Raw genomic sequence first — 20,848 nt, 5'->3', positions numbered from 1 at the left:
CCTGGCAGGACTTTCCATATATTGTTGATTCTTAAATTGTTAGAGTACTCGCTTGGCCAATTCATAATAGTGTTTTGAATGGAGTCCCTATCCCTGTTAGTTTGTTGCATTATAGTTTCCATCCCTCTCCAAAGGTGATCAGCCCATTCACAGGTGTTGAATAAATGGTTCATAGTTTCTTCAGCTTGATTGCAAAGAGGGCATTTAGAAGGGCCCTTGAAACCTTTTTTGTGTAGATTCTCCCAGGTAAGAGTTTTTCTCCGCATTAGGAGCCAGAGAAAGGTTTTTATTTTAGGCCAAAACATGGGATCCCAGACCTTGTTGTTCCATTGCATTACCTCCACCTGCTCTGAATTCTCTAACTGCTCTCTGGCCTCTTTGAGAGTGAAATTACCACTCCCTTTCATACCCCATCTTAGCATGTCGCTTTCTGTGGTCTTTCTGATTTTTATTTTGTTTAGATGGTTTAGCAGATCCCTTGTATTATTGTTTTCCTCAATTGAGTTTTCACTGTCATGGAGTGACCATTCTCTCCATTCTTGCTCGCTGCTGCTATGGCTCCAGTAATGGTGGACGGTGAACCTTCCCCTATTCTGGCATTCTCTTTTAAAATCTCCGAGCTCTGGTTTTTCCAGCTTTGGGAGTTGCTGCCAAGCATCTTCCCAGAAAAGGGCGGTTTCCCCATTGCGGATTTCCCAGAAACTATGGTCCTGAACTAAGTTGTGATTCCTTCTAGCTAAATTCCATATTGGAGAACCCTCAGGCACTTCTTGTAACCTTATTAAGTCTTGTTCGTTGTAGTCGGGAGTGTATTTCTCCTTCGAGTCTCTGGCCCAGGGCATATTGGTTTCCTTCAGCCAACGCCACCACAGCTTGGCTCCGCATGTCATGTTGATGGTGTAGGAATCTGCTAAATTTAAGCTCCCTGCTGCTTTCGATTTGCATAATTTGTTCCAGGCCACCAGTGCCCATTTCTTTTTCTCAGCATTGCCACTCCACAGAAAGGATCTTTGAATAGCTCTAATTTTCTGGAGGACTCCACTAGGAGCCGGCATGATGGAAAGCAGATACTGCGGAATGGCTTGCAGTATTGCTTTAGTGAGGACCAGTCTTCCAGCAAAATTAAGAGCCCTATGAGTCCAATGTTTACATCTTTTCTCCATTTTCGCTAAGATTTTTTCCCAATGAATTTTTTGCCAAGGTTTAGTCGTGAGCGGGGCTCCCAGATACTTAGAGGGCAGACTACCTTTTCGAAAGCCGAGAATGTTGGATAGATGCTTCTAAATGGCTAGATGAGTATTAAAGAAGAAAATAGTAGATTTAGCATGATTAATCTCCATACCTGAAGCTTTGCTGAAGAGGTTTAGAATGTTCTTGAAAGCCCTGGCTTCTTTCATAGTTGGAGTGCCATGCAGCATTGTGTCATCTACAAACTGCTGGTGCGTTGTTGCAGGTATGGAGGGAAGTGGATGTAAGCCTTTGATTTTTCCTTCCTCTCTTGCTTTGTGAATGAGCCTGCTAAGCCCTTCCATAAGGATCACAAAAAGGAATGGGGAGAGAGGGTCTCCTTGTCTGATGCCTCGGGAGGGGGAGAAAGGTTCAGAGGGGGAGCCATTGACCAAGATAGAAAAATTGGTGGATTTAATCAGAGCTAGGATCCATTTGGTCCATTGTTTGTCAAAGCCAAAAGCATTCAGAATGGCTTCCAGATAATTCCAGTTGACTTTGTCGAAAGATTTGGAGAAATCTAGCTGCATCAGCATGCCTGGTAATTTCCTTGTCTAAAGGGTATGAACCATCTCCTGAGCTAAAAGGATGTTGTCTAAAATTTGTCTGCCCTCCACGTAGCCTGACTGCTCTTCCGAGATTAAGTCAGGAAGAATAGGCTTAAGTCTGTTGGCTATAACTTTAGATATGATTTTATATATCACATTACATAAAGCTATAGGTCTAAATTTTTCTGGGGAGTTGGCTTCTTCTTCCTTAGGAATTAGAGCTAGGAAGGTGGAGTTCAGCGATTTGAGAATGGAACAGGAGCGTCTGGAATCTTCTACAACTTCCCAAACCTCTGTTTTAATAGTAGGCCAGCATGCTTTGTAGAAATTTATTGTAAAACCGTCAGGCCCAGGTGCCTTATCATTCGGCATACTCTTGACAACATCTTCCACTTCCTCCATCGAAACCTTTCTTAGCAGAGCTGAGTTTTGCTCAGTAGTTATGATGTGGGGTATAACTTGGGTTAGTTCCTCTATGGCATCTGATCTTTCTTCCTGTGTTTCCTGAGCTATATGCTTGAAGTGCCTAGTGAGCAAAGCTGATATTTCCTTGTGATTTTGAAGAGTTTCCCCTGCTTCATTATTGAGCCGAAGAATTTTATTTTCCCCCCTGTAGTCCAGCGTGGATCTATAGAAAAACTTGGTATTTTGTTCTCCCTCCTTTAGCCATTGGATCCTTATTTTTGTTTCCAAAGTGTTTCTTCCTGCTGACAACAGAGTTTCCATTGTTGCATCAATGCCTTCTCCTGTTCCCTTGAGTCTTCATTGCAGTTCCCCGAAGTCCATTCCTTATGAATTTGATTTAACTTACCTTCTATGATGGTTTTTTCCTGGAAGATGTTCTCAAATTCTGCTGCATTCCAATCTTTAATTCTGTTTTTGATGTGTTTTAATTTTCTTTGGAGCTTGAACATTCTGGTTCCTCTGATATCCAATGGTTCACACCACCATTTCTCCAGCAAATGTACAAAATTGGGGTGAGTTAACCAGAACTTTTCGAATCTGAAGGGCTTGTTTCTAGGGGTCCCTAGGAAGGCTGCCTCCAAAGAGATTGGCCAGTGATCTGATCCTCCACTGGGAAGAATGTCAGAATCCACTGTTATTCCTTTGAGTAAAATGCTTTCAGAGATCAGAAATCTATCCAAACGAGAGGCAATCAGCTTCTCTCTTCCTCTCCTGTTGTTCCAAGTGAAGGAACCATTTTTGGGAAGGATGTCTACTAGTTTGGCAGATTCAATGAATTCAACAAAGAGTTCTGCATCCTTATTGAGCCTTCTGATTCCTCCTTTCTTCTCCAGGAGAGAGGTTATCATATTAAAATCCCCTCCCATGATTATCTTCGAGGTGGGGTGTCTAAGCTTTAAAGTCATGAGAGAATTAAGAAAAGAAAATTTATCTTATAATCTTTGCGGTCCATAAACATTTATGCATAAGTAAGTTTCAGAATTACCTATCATTTGAACTTCTATGGCGACGAACGATCATGTAGCTTCCATTGAGAGGATGCCTACCACTCTGGTGTCCCAAAGAGTAACTATGCCTCCTTCCCATCCCTGACTGGCTACGTCTATAAATTCTATAGGTTTACCCAGCCTTTTGCTGATGTTCTCCATTTGATTAATGGCACATTTGGTTTCCTGTATGAACATAATATCCGACTTTTCTTTTTGGAACTTTCTCTTAAGAAGTCTTTGTTTGGCTTGGCTATTGAGCCCTCTTGCATTCCATGAAATGATTTTCATTTATAACTAGATATATTATTGGTAAGACGGGAAGGCATTTAGAGCCTTCATTTTGCCTGAATTTAACATTAGAATCCCCAAGTCGTGCAATACCTCCCCATTTGTTCTTCGACCTCTTCTCTTTCTTTGCTTCAGACCTGTTGGATTAAGAGAGATGCTCTTTGAATGATTTCCTGTGCCTTTTGTTATTCCTAATCTCCTGTTTTGCCTGTCTAGTTCCGCCTTTTGTCTTGCGATGAATAGATCACTGATCTTCCTTATTTCTTCTTCTGGAATATTTTCCAGTCCTTGAGTTCTCAAATTTTTTTCCATGTCTGGTAGGTTCACCCCTTCCTTTTCTAGAACTTCATTGAGCTCCATCTCCTCACTACCCTCATCGCTAGTTAGCATATCAGTATCTTGTTGAGCCTCAGACCTGCACTCCCTTTCACATCCTCTCAGCCTCCTTTTCCATTGATTTCATTCCTTTATCACTCATTTCCTTCATCAATTTGCTTAAAACATTGTATTATAGGACTTTTACATGGTTTATTAATTATGCTAATGACTGTGTTGTTGGATTAGAATTTTGGTTCAAAACCTGCAATTTCCGCAGCTGATCCCAGTTTCCGCAGCTGATCCCAGTTTCCGCAGCTGTTTTCTTAAACGGCATGATCCAGGTGTCCTCCGGTCAGAAGGGCCACATGGGCAAGTACATGGCACTAAGGACATGGTGTGTGTCCTTCCAGATCAGCCATAACAGTTGTAAACACCCATGGTCAACGAGGGGGCAACTTCGGTCAAACGAAGGTGATTGACGGTGGCACGGCTCTGCGTGTTCGGTTTAGAGCACGTGAAGCACAGCTGGCCTCTTCCTCAACCACGCAGATAATGGGGAACACGAATCCAACCAGAGATTTAATACCCACCTCGACCGTTGCCTAAATCCGTGGACTGTGCTAGATTACGTGTTCTTCACACAGCTGTTAGAATAGCGTAGTTTGTGATTAAGTTAGTTTGGTTTTTCTGCTATAAATAAAGCGTATTTGAACGCTTATTAGCTAGCTGTTGTTATGTAATATTGAACCCCACTGTAACTTTTACTTTTGCTACGTAATATATGAGAAGACTGTTCTCCATTTGAGCGTTTAAGTGACCTATTGAGTTGGCTGGAGTAGGCAGAGGGCCCCTGTTTACTTAAGGCCTGTACAGTGCTTTTTATTTTATGCATTTCTTCTTATCAGCTTTTGTATAATAGTTGTACAGAATGCTTTTGCTTACTACGTTTTGATCATGTACAATAGCTGTATATAACTTTGAATTCTGTCCATTTATATTTCCGCATTTTTCCATGACTGATCAGTGTGTTTTTGCAGTTTGCGTAGGTGCCCGGGATAGTTTCTTTTCTTTCTTTTTCACAGCTAGTGATACTTGTGATCATCTTGTCTAATGGTGCTGACCTTCTTTGTTTGCAGCCTTTATTTCTTTGTTATCATTTCTTTAAGTTGCATAATTGTTTACTAATCAAGTTGTTTACTTGTTGATGGTCTCTTCTTTATAATTCAATATCTTTATCGAAGACCAAAATATCACTAACTCAGCTTGGTTATTTTGTTTAAGACTCACGTTGCTAATTCACTCATAACTCTTTCTTATATGATCAATCCATCTAAAGGCAGAAAGGTTAAGGGAAAATTAAGTAGTGTGATTTGTCACTTAGAATGTACATTGCTTGAGATTTCATTGAAGAACTAAAGTAGTTGCTATTGTTTTAAGTTAATGTAGATGTCATTTTCAATTTCATTTTCTTACAGCAACATAGACACTGGGCCAAGATCATTAGTCTTTCATTTGATGCTTTCATTTTTCCTTTAAGAGTAATTTCATTTCAGTTGATGTTCAAAGCTTTCTCGTAGATTACTTTTTGAGCTTTAAGAAATCATCTAGAACTCATCACAATCACACACACCTCACTCACTTTATTTTCATTTCCATCACATCACTGTAGGAGAAATAGACTTGAAAACAAACTTAAAAAGTTAAAAGCGACAAAAACTTAAGAAAAAGTTGCCTAAGTACATATAGTACACATCACTTCATCAGCTTACGAGCCCCGGGTTGACATTTAAAAGTTGCAATTTAGACTTCACTAAATTGACCAAACATTTTGGCGCCGTTGCCGGGGAAGTGAAAATTAGGTAGCCAATTCTTAAAAAAAAAAAACAAGAAAATTTCAAGAAAGGGAAATTGATAACCTCTCAAAGTATGCTCTCCTCTTGCACCTAGAGTGATCTGGAGGATCAGAAAAGGGAAAGTTATTGGTTTAATAGTTTCTTAAGTATGCTCTCTTCTTGCACCTAGAGTGACCTGGAAGATCAGAAAGAGAATTATTAGCCTAACTTGAAGAAAAAATAAAAATGACATGCATAGAGATAGAGATTCTAGGGGAAGGTTTTTAGCTAGAGCCAAGAGTTCAATTCTTACAAGTCCATCTACTTCAAGGAATAGACAAGAGACACCTCCCTCATCTCCAACTGACACTCCTAGCCCTAGGATTCCTGGAATTCAAGAGGCAAGAATTGACTCTCCCACACCTTCTATTGAATTTGAATCAGAAAGAGATCCTTTCCTTCCTTCTACAGAAAGACCAATTGTAATTGAAGAAGTAGAATCATCTGAAGAAGAGGGAGAAATTCCTTCTCATTCACCCTTTGTAGAAGAACCAGAAGACTCTGAAGTCTCTAGGGAAACCACTATGACAGAGGAAGGAGGTGGTAGAGGTAGAGGTAGAGGAGGAGGAGGAGGAAACAATGGAGGAGGTAGAGGTAACATTGGAGGAAATAGGGATGGGGATAACTCATTTGGGTTCCCTATCGTTGATGAGGACTCCCGAGCCACTATGAAAAACATATCACCATCTGTCCTCCCAAACTTTCATGGGTTAAGGAATGAGGACCCTGAAACATTTCTATTTGAGTTTGAAGTCGTATGTCAAACTTATGATTATCTGGATGACTCTCAAAAACTCAAATTGTTCCCTTCAACATTGAAAGGACAAGCTTTGAAATGGTTCATGGGATTACTCACTCAATCCATTAGGTCTTGGAATGATATGAAACAAACATTTTTGGATAGGTATCTGGACTATTGTATGCCCACCAATCACAAGGATGAGGTATTCAAGATGGTACAAAAAGAAGATGAAAATTTGGAGGATTTGCTTGAAAGATTTCAATACAATTTGAAAAGAGCAAAAATGAACAACTTAGATGAGGAGACCTTGAAAGCCCTTTTGTTAAAAGCCATTAGAGATGAATGGATAGACATTTTGAACATGATGGGGAAGGGAGATATATCTCAACTTTCACTCAATGATATAGCAGAGCTATGTGTCCATCTCTCAAGGGGGAAATCAAAAACTCAAAAAGGGCCTAGAGATCCTTCTCTCCTCAGAGCAAACAAATCTGCAACTGGGTCAGTAAGTAGGGCTGAGATTGGTAATATGCTTGATGAATTCAAAACTGACATCTTAGGGAGTCTTAGTGAACAATTAGACACGCTTAAGATTCACAATAAACAGAAAGCAGAAGCTGAGGCTTTGGCCATCTTTTGCCCGAAATGTAGGAAGAAACATGCTCTAAGGGAATGTCCCTTGGATGCAAAAGTTGTAGAAACATGTGTAATTTGCTCAGAGAACCATGAGACCAAGGATTGTCCTTCAATTCCTGGGCTCAAAGCTGTCTTTCAAGAAGATCCAAATACACTCGAATCTCTCTGTTTTGTTGCAAGGAGACCTTGGCAAGGGCAACAAAATCAAGGGTTTAACAACTCTATGAATTTTCAACCCCAACCAAATTGGAATCCTTGGCAACAACCTTGGTCCCAACCTCAAAATCCTTTTCAATCATGGATACAAGGTATGCAAAATCCTTATGGGAGATTTGCTCAATTCTATCAATATCCTCCATCTTTTCAAAACCAGCAAGTTCCACAACTTCCAAATCAAAATCCACAACTATCATTACCATTTCCTCAACAACAACAACTTTCTCAACAGAATCAAAGTTCTCAACTCTTGCTTAAGTCAAACCAACTTCCTTCTCAGCCATTGCCAAACCCCAATAATAAAAACCCTCAAAATGCTTACATGATGGAAGGTCAACCATTCCCTACCTATATGATTGTTCCTCTCAATGAAGTACAACTCAGATCAGGTAGAATCCTAGATCAACCTTCTATAAATGTTCAACAGCCAAGCATTTCTGAGGAAGAGTCTCTTAAAGCCAATAAGGGTTCTGAAGCATCTCTTCAAAACCCAAACATTCAAAAAGAAAAAGAATCAACCCCCACAACTATTGAGCAACCTACATCTCTATCCACACCTCCTTTTCCTGAAAGATTACAAATTGATAAAGGAGTGGAAAAACAAATTTGGTTGCCTGACTATAATTTTCTAGATGAATTGAAAAATGTCTGTATCAAGATTCCCTTGTTACAAGCCATTAAGGAAATTCCTATTCTAGCAAAAACAATAAAGGAGTTGAGCCTTAAAAGACCAGGAAGGAAACCAAGAGATACCAGAAGGATCCACCTGGTAGGAAAAATTGCAGATATCATGATGGGAAGGATTACTATGCAGAAATATGTAGACCCCGGTAGTCCAATTGTCAAAACACATATCAATGGGGTAGAAATACCAAATACTTTGATTGATTTAGGGGCTGCTATCAACATCATGAGTAGACAGACTATGGAACAACTAAAACTTCCTAATCTTCTTTTTACACCCACCTTGTTGCAACTTGCAGATCGATCCATTATCAAACCAGATGGTGTATTAGAAGACATTCCAGTCTCCTTAGATTCTTGGGAATATCCAGTGGATTTTATGATTTTAACTCCCAAGAGTAATCTAGGAGGACATCCTCTTATTTTAGGAAGACCTTGGCTAGCCACAGCTGATGCTTTCATAAGTTGTAGGTCTGGGGACATGTACATTTCTGATGGTAATTCAACAAAGAAGTTCAATCTGTATCCTCCAGCAAAAGCAATCACAGAAATAGGAGATAATGAGTGGGTTGATGATGAAGATACTATACAACCTGTCTTTACCATTTCTGAGATTAGTGAAGATAGTCAAATTCTGAATACATTAGAAAATTTCGAACCATCTTCAGAATATGACTCCACACAATTTCAGTTGGATTCTGACATAGAGTATCTTTCATCTAGACAAATGTCTCTTTTCTCTATGGAAGAGTTTGGTAGTTCTACCATTGAGATCTTTCCAGGAAAAACACTAAACATCAATAGAAACTTGGAAAAATCACAACAGGAAGAGCTAACCAAAGTCTTGCAAAGACATTCTACTGCATTTGCATGGGAGTATACCGATATGAAAGGTATTGATCCTAAGACTAGCATTCATCACATCTACATTGAGGAAAACAGTAGACCAATCAGACAACCTCAAAGAAGGATGAATCCAAATCTTAGGGAGATAGTGAAAGAAGAGCTCCAAAAGTTACTTAATGTAAACTTCATTTACCCTATTTCAGATAGCCGGTGGGTTTCCCCTTTGGTTATAGTACCTAAAAAGAACGGTAAATGGAGGGTTTGCATTGATTACAGGGAATTGAACAAAGCAACCTTGAAGGACCACTTTCCTTTGCCCTTTATTGATCAAGTATTAGATACTTTAGCAGGCAAAAAGTATTTCTCATTTTTGGATGGTTTTAGTGGTTACAATCAAATTCAGGTAGCACCTGAAGATCAGGATAAAACCACATTTACCTGTCCATGGGGGACTTTTGCTTACCGAGTACTTCCCTTTGGATTATGTAATGCACCCGCAACATTTCAAAGGGCAGTATTAGGAATCTTTTCCGATCTAATTCATGATTGTGTAGAGGTCTATATGGATGATTTTACAGTTTATGGTAACTCATTTGAAGAAGTATTAGAAAATTTGGAAAAAGTCCTCATTAGATGTAAAGAAACAAATCTTTCATTAAGTCATGAAAAATGTTTTATGATGTTTACTGAAGGGATTGTTTTAGGACATCATATTTCAGGAGATGGAATCAAAGTTGATAGATCAAAAGTCGAAGTCATCTCCAAGTTACCTATTCCAAATTGTCAAAGGGATGTTAGAAGTTTTCTTGGGTTTACTGGGTATTATAGAAGATTTATTGAAAACTTCACCAAGATAGCATCTCCACTCTTCAAATTACTTACCAAAGACTGTGAATTCAAGTGGGATCCCGACTGTCAATCTGCATTTGAAACTTTAAAAACTAGAATATCTGAAGCACCCATTTTGAGGGGGCCAAATTGGAAACTCCCTTTCCACATTTCTACAGATGCTTCAGATACAGCTCTAGGAGCTGTGTTGGGTCAAAAGGATTTAGTTCCTTATGCTATTTATTACACCAGTAAAAATTTGACTCCCACTGAGTTAAATTATACTGTGACTGAAAAAGAATTCTTAGTCGTTGTTCATGCAATCAACAAGTTTAGACATTATATAACCGGCTATGAAACCTTTGTCCATACTGATCATTCTGCAATTAGATATCTTATGAACAAACCTGTTACTAATGGCAGAGTTACAAGATGGCTTTTACTTTTACAAGAATTCAATATTACTGTGTTAGATAGACCAGGGAAACAAAACACAGTAGCTGATTTCTTGTCTAGAATCCAAAACACTAACAAAGATTCTCCTGTAGAGGATAAGTTTCCAGATGAATACTTGTTTGCAGTAACTACTAAAACCCCTTGGTATGCAGATATTGCTAATTATTTAGTTACATGGAAGCTTCCTCCACACTTATTTCCTAATGAGAAAAGGAAAATCATTCAGGAGAGTTCACATTATTCATGGATTTCTAATGAATTGTTCAAAACAGGGCCAGATTGTATGATCAGAAGATGTGTTCGGGAAGATGAAATGCCTGACATCCTTAAGGCATGTCATGATGAACCGTGCGGCGGACACTTTGTTGACAAGAGGACGGCCTATAAAATCCTTTCTTTAGGATATTATTGGCCTTCTCTCTTCAAAGATGCAAAGCAATATGTTAGAAGGTGTGACAGCTGCCAAAGAGTTGGGAGACCAACTCCTTCAAATGAAATGCCACTACAGCCAGAGGTATGCATCGAACCCTTTGAGAAATGGGCTCTAGATTTCATTAGACCTATTAATCCACCATCTAAGCAAAAGAAGTATATATTGGTTTGCACTGATTATGTTACTATTTGGGTAGAAGCCAAGGCATTGCCTTCTGCCACTGAAAATTAAGTTGTTCAATTTCTTTTTGAGGATATTTTTACTCGTTTTGGTGTCCCAAGAGAAATTGTGACAGATCAGGGAAGTCAATTTACATCTAAATTGATGGAAAAGCTGATGGAGGAATACAAAATTAAGCACAGAACATCTACTCCATACCATCCGCAAGCAAATGGTCAAGTGGAATCTACAAATAAAGTTCTTGAAAGCATCATCACCAAGACTGTTCATCTCCACAGAAGAGATTGGGCAGAAAGGCTTCCTGAAGCCTTATGGGCCTATAGAACTACATGGAGGAACACAACAGGACATTCTCCCTATGAACTTGTTTATGGGAAAGAAGTCCTGCTCCCCATTGAGTTCCAAGTCAAGACCTTCAAGATGGCAGTTCAATTGGGGATGAACCTATCAGAAGCCCAAAAGCACAGAATGGACCAGCTAAATGAGCTAGATGAAATAAGACAAGATGCAATTTTAAGGACTGATCTAGTTCAGCACCAAAGAACCAAGTGGCATGATCGACACATCAAAGAAAGAAAGTTTCAGAAGGGAGATTGGGCACTATTGTTTGATTCCAAGTTTAAGGACTTCAAGGGAAAATTTCAAACTCATTGGCTTGGACCATATGAGATTGATGAAGTCTTTAACAATGGAGCAGTTCGAGTAAAGACCATTGATGAGCTTCAGACTCCTCTCATTGTGAATGGCCACCGATTGAAAATCTACCACAAGCCACTCTCAAAGGAGGAGTTTGTTAAAATGTTCCAAGAAGATTCTGCAATGAGGCTGGTGGAGAAGAATTCTTCTCCTCCATCAGCCTAGTCTTTGTTTCTTTCAGTTGAAAAAAAAAAGAAAAAAAAAAAAAAGAGGTCTCTTGTATAAGCCTGAAAACCAATCTTGGATTGGCGGTCTTATGCAGAAAATATAAGGTGAAAATCAGGGGCACCTGACACTTTATATTTTCCAAATAAAAAAAATCTCTCTCTCTTTCCATCTCATTTACCATTTCATTCCACTTCATCTCCATTCCATTCCATTTTCATTCCACTTCATCTCCATTCCATTTCCATTCCACTTCATTTTCATTTCATTTCATTCATCTCACTCCATTTCATCAATAAAAGTCCCTCTCAGGACTATTTCATTTAGCAAGTCTTCTCTAACTACTTTTTGTATAGACAGAAGGGTGTTGTTTCAGTTTCTGCAGCTGAGAACTGTTTCCGCAGCTCGCACCAGTTTCCGCAACTCGCACCAGTTTCCGCAGCTCGCACCAGATTCCGCAGCCAGCACACTCTGTCTCCACAGCAGCAGTACTCTGTTTTCAAAAAAATCACAGTCAGAGGGCAACAAGGATGGAAGGCACCTGAAGGATCAAAAGGCAATCATGGATCAACAACCTTAATCAACAGATGGTAAACCCATAAAGGTATGATCAAAATTCTTCTCCAAACAACCATTTGAATGTCATGTTGTGCATAATTATTAATCGTGGACAGAGTCACTAAATGCAATGATTAAGCAAAGATCATCCCATTTCTCCGCCGTAATCATCCTTCATCCACCTCAGATCCTCATAACGGTCTCATAATCACCCTTAGTTTAAACTCAAATCGAGACTATGCTTTCATTAATTAGCCGTATAGAGAAGAAGAGACCTATCGTACTACGTCTCTTCTCCACCACGATCTCTGTAGCCAAAAACTGAAACGTGTATGAAAGCCGTCCGACTCCAAGAGATCTAGCCGTTATCTCATTCCCTTATCACTCCGTTTTCGCACGCATTCGAACTCATTCCCGTGCTTGTCTTCCACTCTTTACCTTCACACCATTTCCGCTCTCGTTTTTGCTGTAAAATCCACGGCTTCGTTTCAAACCCCGCAGATCTCCACGTCTCTGTTTTAAACCCCGCAGCTCTGTCTCAAGCTCCACAGTTTCGTTTTCAAATTGTATTACCTCGCATTACAGTGCGGCTATTTCACTTCCAGCCGTAGTCTATCTGTCTCTCCCGTGAAGCATCCTCCTTGAGTATCCATATACAGTCAAAACTTCAGCCGAAGTTGAGATGGGGAAATTGCTTCGAGCTGAGCCTGAAGGTTCAAAGTATCTAGAAGGATACCCACAGACAAAAGAAGCATTAAAAAAGGCAAAATGGCTGAAGTTCATTCAGAAATTCAAAGGATATGATAAGGAGGTAACAAAAACGTTTGCTCGTTCATTCAATGGAAGTACTGTGGAAATAGGAGATCTGAAATTCACAGTCACAGAAAACTCTATAGCAACAGCAACGAATTTACCTACGGTGGGAGACCGATGGTTCAAGAACAGAGGAGTTGAAGATCAAGAATGGAAAAATATGCTTAAGAATCCAGGTATGGACACTTCAGTTTTCACCAAAGGGATTCCTGTACATGTTATAAAAGAAGAATGGACTGCATTGTTGTTATTAATTCAAAAGTTTATAACATGTGAAGGCCGCTTTGGCACTATGTATATGTACCATGCTAGAATCATGATGAACTTCATGGAGGGCCATGCCATCAATTTGCCCTATTTTCTGTTAAGAAGCCTAACAAAGATGAGTTTTAGTGTCCAAAAGAATATAGGCAATATTGATCCTCACTTGTATCATCATGGGTTCATTAAAATTCTTATAGAAGACCAATTGAAAAACAACAATGATACATGGGAAAAGTTTTTAGTCAGGAATCATTTTCAAGAGGCAACTGAAGCTTCCGCTAGCAGCTCTCCTAGAGTCCCAAAAAGAAGTAGAAGAATGAAAAAGGATGTTGTAGCCCAAAATCCTCCCATTATAGAAACTCAGGAGACTACTCAAGAGGAAGAAGTGGAGAGAGAGAAAACTAAGAAACAGAAAAAGGATAAAGGGAAAGCAGTTGTCCAAGAATCATATTTATCCCCTGAACCTTCAATAGAAGAGGACTATCAAACCTTGGCTGATAGACTAGTAGAACTCCAAGCTACTGCCCTCTCAAAGAAGAATCAAAAAGAAAAACAAAGCAGTCAGCAAAAGAGTACTAGTGTACAAGTAAGAAGGAGCAGTAGACTTATAGAAAAGAAGAGTGTGACTAAAGAAAAGCAGTCACATTTCATTGATTTGGGCACACCTGAAAAGACTCCAATCCAGCTAGATATTGAGCCAAGTCCTCCACGAGAGGAAAGTCCTTTCCAGCAAGAAAGAGAAAGCAGTCCTCAAGAATTCGAATTTAGGCCAAGACAAACACCTGACATTGACCCTGACCAGCAGGAGGCATATAATTATTTGGAGACCTTGGAGCAATCTGTTGCCGGTCCAAGCACAATATTGCCTCTTGAGGAACAAGTCCACTCTCTAAAACAAGAGGTATTTGAGCTGGAAGTCCTGAACCGACATATTAGACAAGAGAATGAAGCATTGAAAGAACAAAGCAAGGTGGACAAGATTGTCCATGACAACACCATGCTTCACCTTGGGCTCTGGCAGAAGAAGAACAAGAAATTGAAGAGAAAATGCAAGAAACTGAGCAGGGCCTTGATCAATTTGAAATTCAAGTGTTTAGTCAGAAAACCAAGGACAATTTTGGCAACAAGGAGAAAGAGGAGAAGGTTGGATGTTTTGGCAGAAGCATCTGACCACATGGACTGAAAAAACACTAACAAAGTTTTGGTTGCATGAGGACATGCAACATCCTCACAGTGGGGGTATGTTGAGCCTCAGACCTGCACTCCCTTTCACATACTCTCATCCTCCTTTTCCATTCATTTCATTCCTTTATCACTCATTTCCTTCATCAATTTGCTTAAAACATTGTATTATAGGACTTTTACATGGTTTATTAATTATGCTAATGACTGTGTTGTTGGATTAGAATTTTGGTTCAAAACCTGCAGTTTCCGCAGCTGATCCCAGTTTCCGCAGCTGTTTTCTTAAACGGCATGATCTAGGTGTCCTCCGGTCAGAAGGGCCACATGGGCAAGTACGTGGCACTAAGGACATGGTGTGTGTCCTTCCAGCTCAGCCATAACAATCGTAAACACCCATGGTCAATGAGGGGGCAACTTCGGTCAAACGAAGGTGATTGACGGTGGCACGGCTCAGCGTGTTCGGTTTAGAGCACGTGAAGCACAGCTGGCCTCTTCCTCAACCACGCAGATAATGGGGAACACGAATCCAACCAGAGATTTAATACCCACCTCGACCGTTGCCTAAATCCGTGGACTGTGCTAGATTACGTGTTCTTCACACAGCTGTTAGAATAGCGTAGTTTGTGATTAAGTTAGTTTGGTTTTTCTGATATAAATAAAGCGTATTTGAACGCTTATTAGCTAGCTGCTGTTATGTAATATTGAACCCCACTGTAACTTTTACTTTTGCTACGTAATATATGAGAAGACTGTTCTCCATTTGAGCGTTTAAGTGACCTATTGAGCTGGCTGGAGTAGGCAGAGGGCCCCTGTTTACTTAAGGCCTGTACAGTGCTTTTTATTTTATGCATTTCTTCTTATCAGATTTTGTATAATAGTTGTACAGAATGCTTTTGCTTACTACATTTTGATCATGTACAATAGCTGTATATAACTTTGAATTCTGTCCATTTATATTTCCGCATTTTCCATGACTGATCAGTGTGTTTTTGCAGTTTGCGTAGGCACCCGGGACAGTTTCTTTTCTTTCTTTTTCACAGCTAGTGATACTTGTGATCATCTTGTCTAATGGTGCTGACCTTCTTTGTTTGCAGCCTTTATTTCTTTGTTATCATTTCTTTAAGTTGCATAATTGTTTACTAATCAAGTTGTTTACTTGTTGATGGTCTCTTCTTTATAATTCAATATCTTTATCGAAGACCAAAATATCACTAACTCAGCTTGGTTATTTTGTTTAAGACTCACGTTGCTAATTCACTCATAACTCTTTCTTATATGATCAATCCATCTAAAGGCAGAAAGGTTAAGGGAAAATTAAGTAGTGTGATTTGTCACTTAGATTGTACATTGCTTGAGATTTCATTGAAGAACTAAAGTAGTTGCTATTGTTTTAAGTTAATGTAGATGTCATTTTCAATTTCATTTTCTTACAGCAACATAGACACTGGGCCAAGATCATTAGTCTTTCATTTGATGCTTTCATTTTTCCTTTAAGAGTAATTTCATTTCAGTTGATGTTCAAAGCTTTCTCGTAGATTACTTTTTGAGCTTTAAGAAATCATCTAGAACTCATCACAATCACACACACCTCACTCACTTTATTTTCATTTCCATCACATCACTGTAGGAGAAATAGACTTGAAAACAAACTTAAAAAGTTAAAAACGACAAAAACTTAAGAAATAGTTGCCTAAGTACATACAGTACACATCACTTCATCAGCTTACGAGCCCCGGGTTGACATTTAAAAGTTGCAATTTAGACTTCACTAAATTGACCAAACATATCTTCATCATGTTCGTCTTCTAGCTCTTGCATTTGGACTTCTATTATGATTATATTTTCCTCCCCGTCCTTTGTTTTGTGTGCTTGCTTGTCTTTTGGCTCTTCATTAAGTTTCGTTTCCATGTTTGTTCCTTCTGAATCTGTATCGGTTTCCAGAATGTTGAAGATGTTGTTGGTGATGCCTGGGTCTGCCCCTGCTCTGTTCATTCTTTTCCTGTTAGCTCTTTGTCTTGTTTTTGGCTTTGTGAATGCTTCTTTGCTCTTTGCTACTTGCTCTGGTTTGTTCTCTTCCCCTGTTCTGTTTAAAGGGAATTCTCTGACAAGATGTCTGTGTTCATGACACCTTCTACATCGGAAGGGGATTTGCTCATAATCGATGGCTTGATAATAGTCCTCATCTCTAAATTCTAGCCATAGGCCTTCATGCAGAGCTCCTAAGACATCCATCTCCACACAGATTCTTGCACAGGAAGTGTATCTTCATTGCACCATTGCTTCTGAAGCTTTGATGAAGGTTCCGAGACGGTCTCCTATTTGCTTAAGTGTCGCTAGTCCCCAATAGTCTATTGGAAGGGAGAATAGGCGGATCCACATAGGAACCTGTGTGAAGGTTTCTTTTTTGGGCACAAAGCTTGCTTTCCAGGGTCTCATATAGAGTCCTGCTGATGCAAAGAAGTAAGGACCTCCATCGAAGACCCTATCCTTGTCCTCTAAGTTCGTAAAGAACAGTGAAAAAACCTTTTGCCCCAAGGTGTAGTTTAACATCACCTTTAGGTTTCCAATGTTGCTTGATCCATTGATAGAGCGCTCGTTCCGTTGGCCACAGTCCCATGAACTTGTATATTATTGCATGTTCCATCATGTGTTCTCTATAGGCTTGAATGTTCAGATCTGAGAAAACCACTCTGAGGGTTTCAATTTTTTTTGGTTTGCATGCTCCTTGCGTTGCTTTGTTGGAACTGGGGTTTAGGGCTTTTGCTTCCTCCTCTTCCTCTCGAGAGTGCTTCTCTGCCTCATGTTCCTCTTCGCCCTCTGTTTGGATAATTATTGGTGCTGTGTCTCTTTGGCTTGCATCTGCCCTTTTTTCGTTATTCTCTTGTCCATTGTTTACTTTTTCTTTCATTTTTGGGTTGTTTCTTGTTTCTTTTTGCAACTGCTGTGTCCTTTCTTTGCTGGTTCCGTTGTTTTCCTTACGCTCTCCATAACCAGTGATTTCAGTGATTTTAAATCCTTCCCGCACTTTCTGTTTCTGCATTACAACTTGCTTGAAGGATGGGGTCCCAGTGGACCCCCCGTTTACCATTTGTTGGGTCAGTCCTCGACCTCTGTAAAGTAGATCTGCTATTCTGTCTCTATGTGCTTCCAGAACTGGTGCTGAGCCTGCAGGTTTGAAGCACTAAACCCTAAACCTCGAAGCTCGCTCCTCCTCGCTTCGTTATTCTCCTCAAGGTTTCAAATTCTAACACATCTAAGAAAGTAAGTTATAGAGAAAATGCCAAACTTACCTATTTGAAGCATATTTCAAGAGCATTAAGGAATCCTAACCTCATCAAAGCATATTTATGAAATTATACCGAACCAATGCTTGTAATTTTTACCAAATTCACACAAAGATATTGTCTCTATCTCAAAAGTTCATGATCTAAAACATCCCAAAATAAATTTGATAGTGAAAATGCAAAGATGACCTGTTCACTCCACAAATCACACTTTTTCTCCACCTTTAAAACCCCAAGAGTATCTCCCAACTTCTTTTGTGCACCCCGTATCTCTTCTTGCATGCATGGTCTTTAAATACACTCATATAAAATTTATTCATAGTGTTTATACATTCACTTATCGGCTTGACTTGTAAAATTGGTTGGGTCGACTTGTCAAATTGGTTGAGCCAACTTGTACTTTCTAGCTAGAATGGCTTGAAAGAATCTAACATATCTCCTCATTCTTATGGAGTTAGAGGAAATTCCATATACCATTGGAAAGGTATTGGAATAATATTTTCAACCATATATCCTATGCTCCCATTTGAGTTAGTTATTTAGAATAAAATGGCCTTAAAATATTAGGTATCCAAGCCAGGCATGAAAAAAATTGGGTATCCAAACAATATTTCCAACAATCATCATCTTCTGATGTTTATTTTGGAATTTTTTAGTATTCCTCTATCTTTGACATAAATGATAACAAATTCCAAAAATATGCCCCTTTTTCATTGATGGCAACTCTTAATCAATTTTGCAACAATACTATAATACTCTCTTTGCAACTCTCCTTATGTCTACAATTCTTCCTTTGTTTGCAACTTCTCCCCCTCTGAAATCAATGGAAAAGATCTAATCTCCTTGAGCTTGTGCTTCCCTTTACTCACAAGATGAGAGGTGTTGGTTTGTGTAGCTTGGGAGGTACTCCAAGCCCTAGGGTTCAAGGTTTGGAGGGCAAAGCACCACAAGGACATCTTGTGGGATTGGAACCCAAGTGTGGGGTTTCTAACACTTCAATGTTTGGGTCAAAACCTTGATTTTTGTGACATGTGATGGATGAGGGTGATAGTGCTTGGCGAGACAATTCCAACACAATGAGAATCATCCAATTTTGAGCTGTCATTAGAGAGAAATGAATTTTTGAAGTTGACAAGTTAATTATTGGTTTTCAAGTCATGTAGGCTTGATGTAAAATTCGTCTAATAGATGGGTCTCTTCATAATTCATTGAAGCACCTCATTTGGATATAAAAGGAGGGTGAGATGATTCATTTTAGGCATCCATATTGTGCAACACATATACATAAAAAACAAACTCGTGGGAGGGAGAATAGTTTGAATTAGCCACAATAAAATAAGAATGGACATCGTGGAGCTTAGGGTTGTTTCTAAGGGTCTGTTTGGAGGTCAAGTTTGCTGGAAGGGAAGCAGATGTAATTGTTTTTGGGTCTGTTTGAGGTACTGTTTTGGGGGAATATCTTTATCACCTTGCTGGCCAAAAGCTACAAGTTTACTGTGGGCGAGGCTGCGGGCCATAGCACCACAAGAAGGTGTGTGGAGGGGAAATTTAAAGGGCTTATACATGCCTATGACAACAACGTAGTAAAGGAGGAGTCTCCCAGGGATAGGATGCATTTAATGAAGGTTGTTTGAGGGTTCTTCAAGGGATGGTTAGTGGCTGTTGCAGCCTGCAAAATATGCCCTAACCAGTGACAGTCAAGGGCAACAAGAGGATAGAAGACCTGGGGCAAAAATTTATGTGTGTTGGGTCAATGTTATGAAACCAGCTCAAGAAAAGATAGAAAAGATAGATCAACACTTTAGAATTCAGCCTCTTCGAGGGGGAAACCTCCTTTACATTACATAAATGAACAATTCTTCGATGATACAAATGAAAAGACCTCCTTTCTATATATAGGAGTCCAAGGGGTCATAACATAATCAGAGCCGACATAACAATAATAATGTAAGGGCACAATAATAACAATAGTGGGCTTCTATGGGGCACAATAGTAACAATATGGGAACTACATGGGTACATCAATATAAGAAGTGGGTTGTACTAATAACAATAAGGGGTTACACTAGTAGTATAGGGGCCTAACATGCCCCTCTCCTTCAAAAAGCGTTGTCCTCAATGCTTGAGTAGTTCTTGATACTTCTGTATAAAATTCTTGTCCTCCCATGTGGAATCTTCAGCGGGTAAGTTCTTCCACTTGATGAGATACTCTGAAATTGATCGATTTCGTAGCTGTCGGGTTCTTGTTTCTGTGACTGCTCTAGGTTCCAATATGATTTTTCCTTCCTCTTCAATTTCTGGCAATATTGTTTGAATTGGGGTCTTTTGCAACTTTTGAATAAGTGGTCATACTTCTTCGTCCTTCTTCCATTCATCCCTTGCTTTGTTTATCCAATCTGGTTGGATAATAGAAATAGCACAAAACAATGCTTCTACGTCCTCATCCTTGAAGAGTCTTCCCATTCGGTAAGGTTGCCATTTTTTGAGTGCATGTAGTATTGCCAACATTTACTTCTCATAAATAGCTTGCTTGAGATGTAGCATTAAAAATACCCAATCACCTACATCAAAACATTTTTCACTGCGATGTTGATCTACCTGTTGTTTCGTTTGATTTTGCACCGAAGTGGCGTTATCCTTTAAAATTTGGAGAACTTGTTGTTGATGCTCAATGTGATCTTTCACCGCTTGAACCTTTTTCTTCTTGATATGTCCTTCTATCTCTGGAGTTTGAGGAGTGGTAATTTCTTCCAATTGTTTACAAGATATGGTCGGATTCATTTCTTGATGCTCGATGTGATCTTTCACTTCTTGAACATTTTTCTTCTTGATATGTCCTTCTATCTTCTTAGTTTGAGAAGTGGTAATTTCAACCAATGAATTACAAGATATGGTTGGATTCATTTCTTCTTTCTCAATGTGATCTTTCACTTCTTTCACCTTTTTATTCTTGATATGTCCTTCTATCTTGAGAGTTTGAGGAGTGATAATTCTTGCCAATGCTTTACAATATATGGTTTGATTCATTTCTTCTTTCTCTAGGCTTTGTTCCTGGAGTATATCCTATTCTTTTGACCTTTCTTGATCCTTTTCTTCCTCCTCTTCATATTCTATGTAAAATAATTTCTTCTCAGCACA

The sequence above is a fragment of the Pinus tabuliformis genome, chromosome 1_2 (assembly GCF_031772625.1).
Source record: "Pinus tabuliformis cultivar Carrire ecotype Pingquan chromosome 1_2, CPIR1, whole genome shotgun sequence".
NCBI classification, from domain to species: domain Eukaryota; kingdom Viridiplantae; phylum Streptophyta; class Pinopsida; order Pinales; family Pinaceae; genus Pinus; species Pinus tabuliformis.
The sequence above is the reverse complement of the archived record's forward strand: the minus strand, read 5'-3'. Positions refer to the sequence as shown.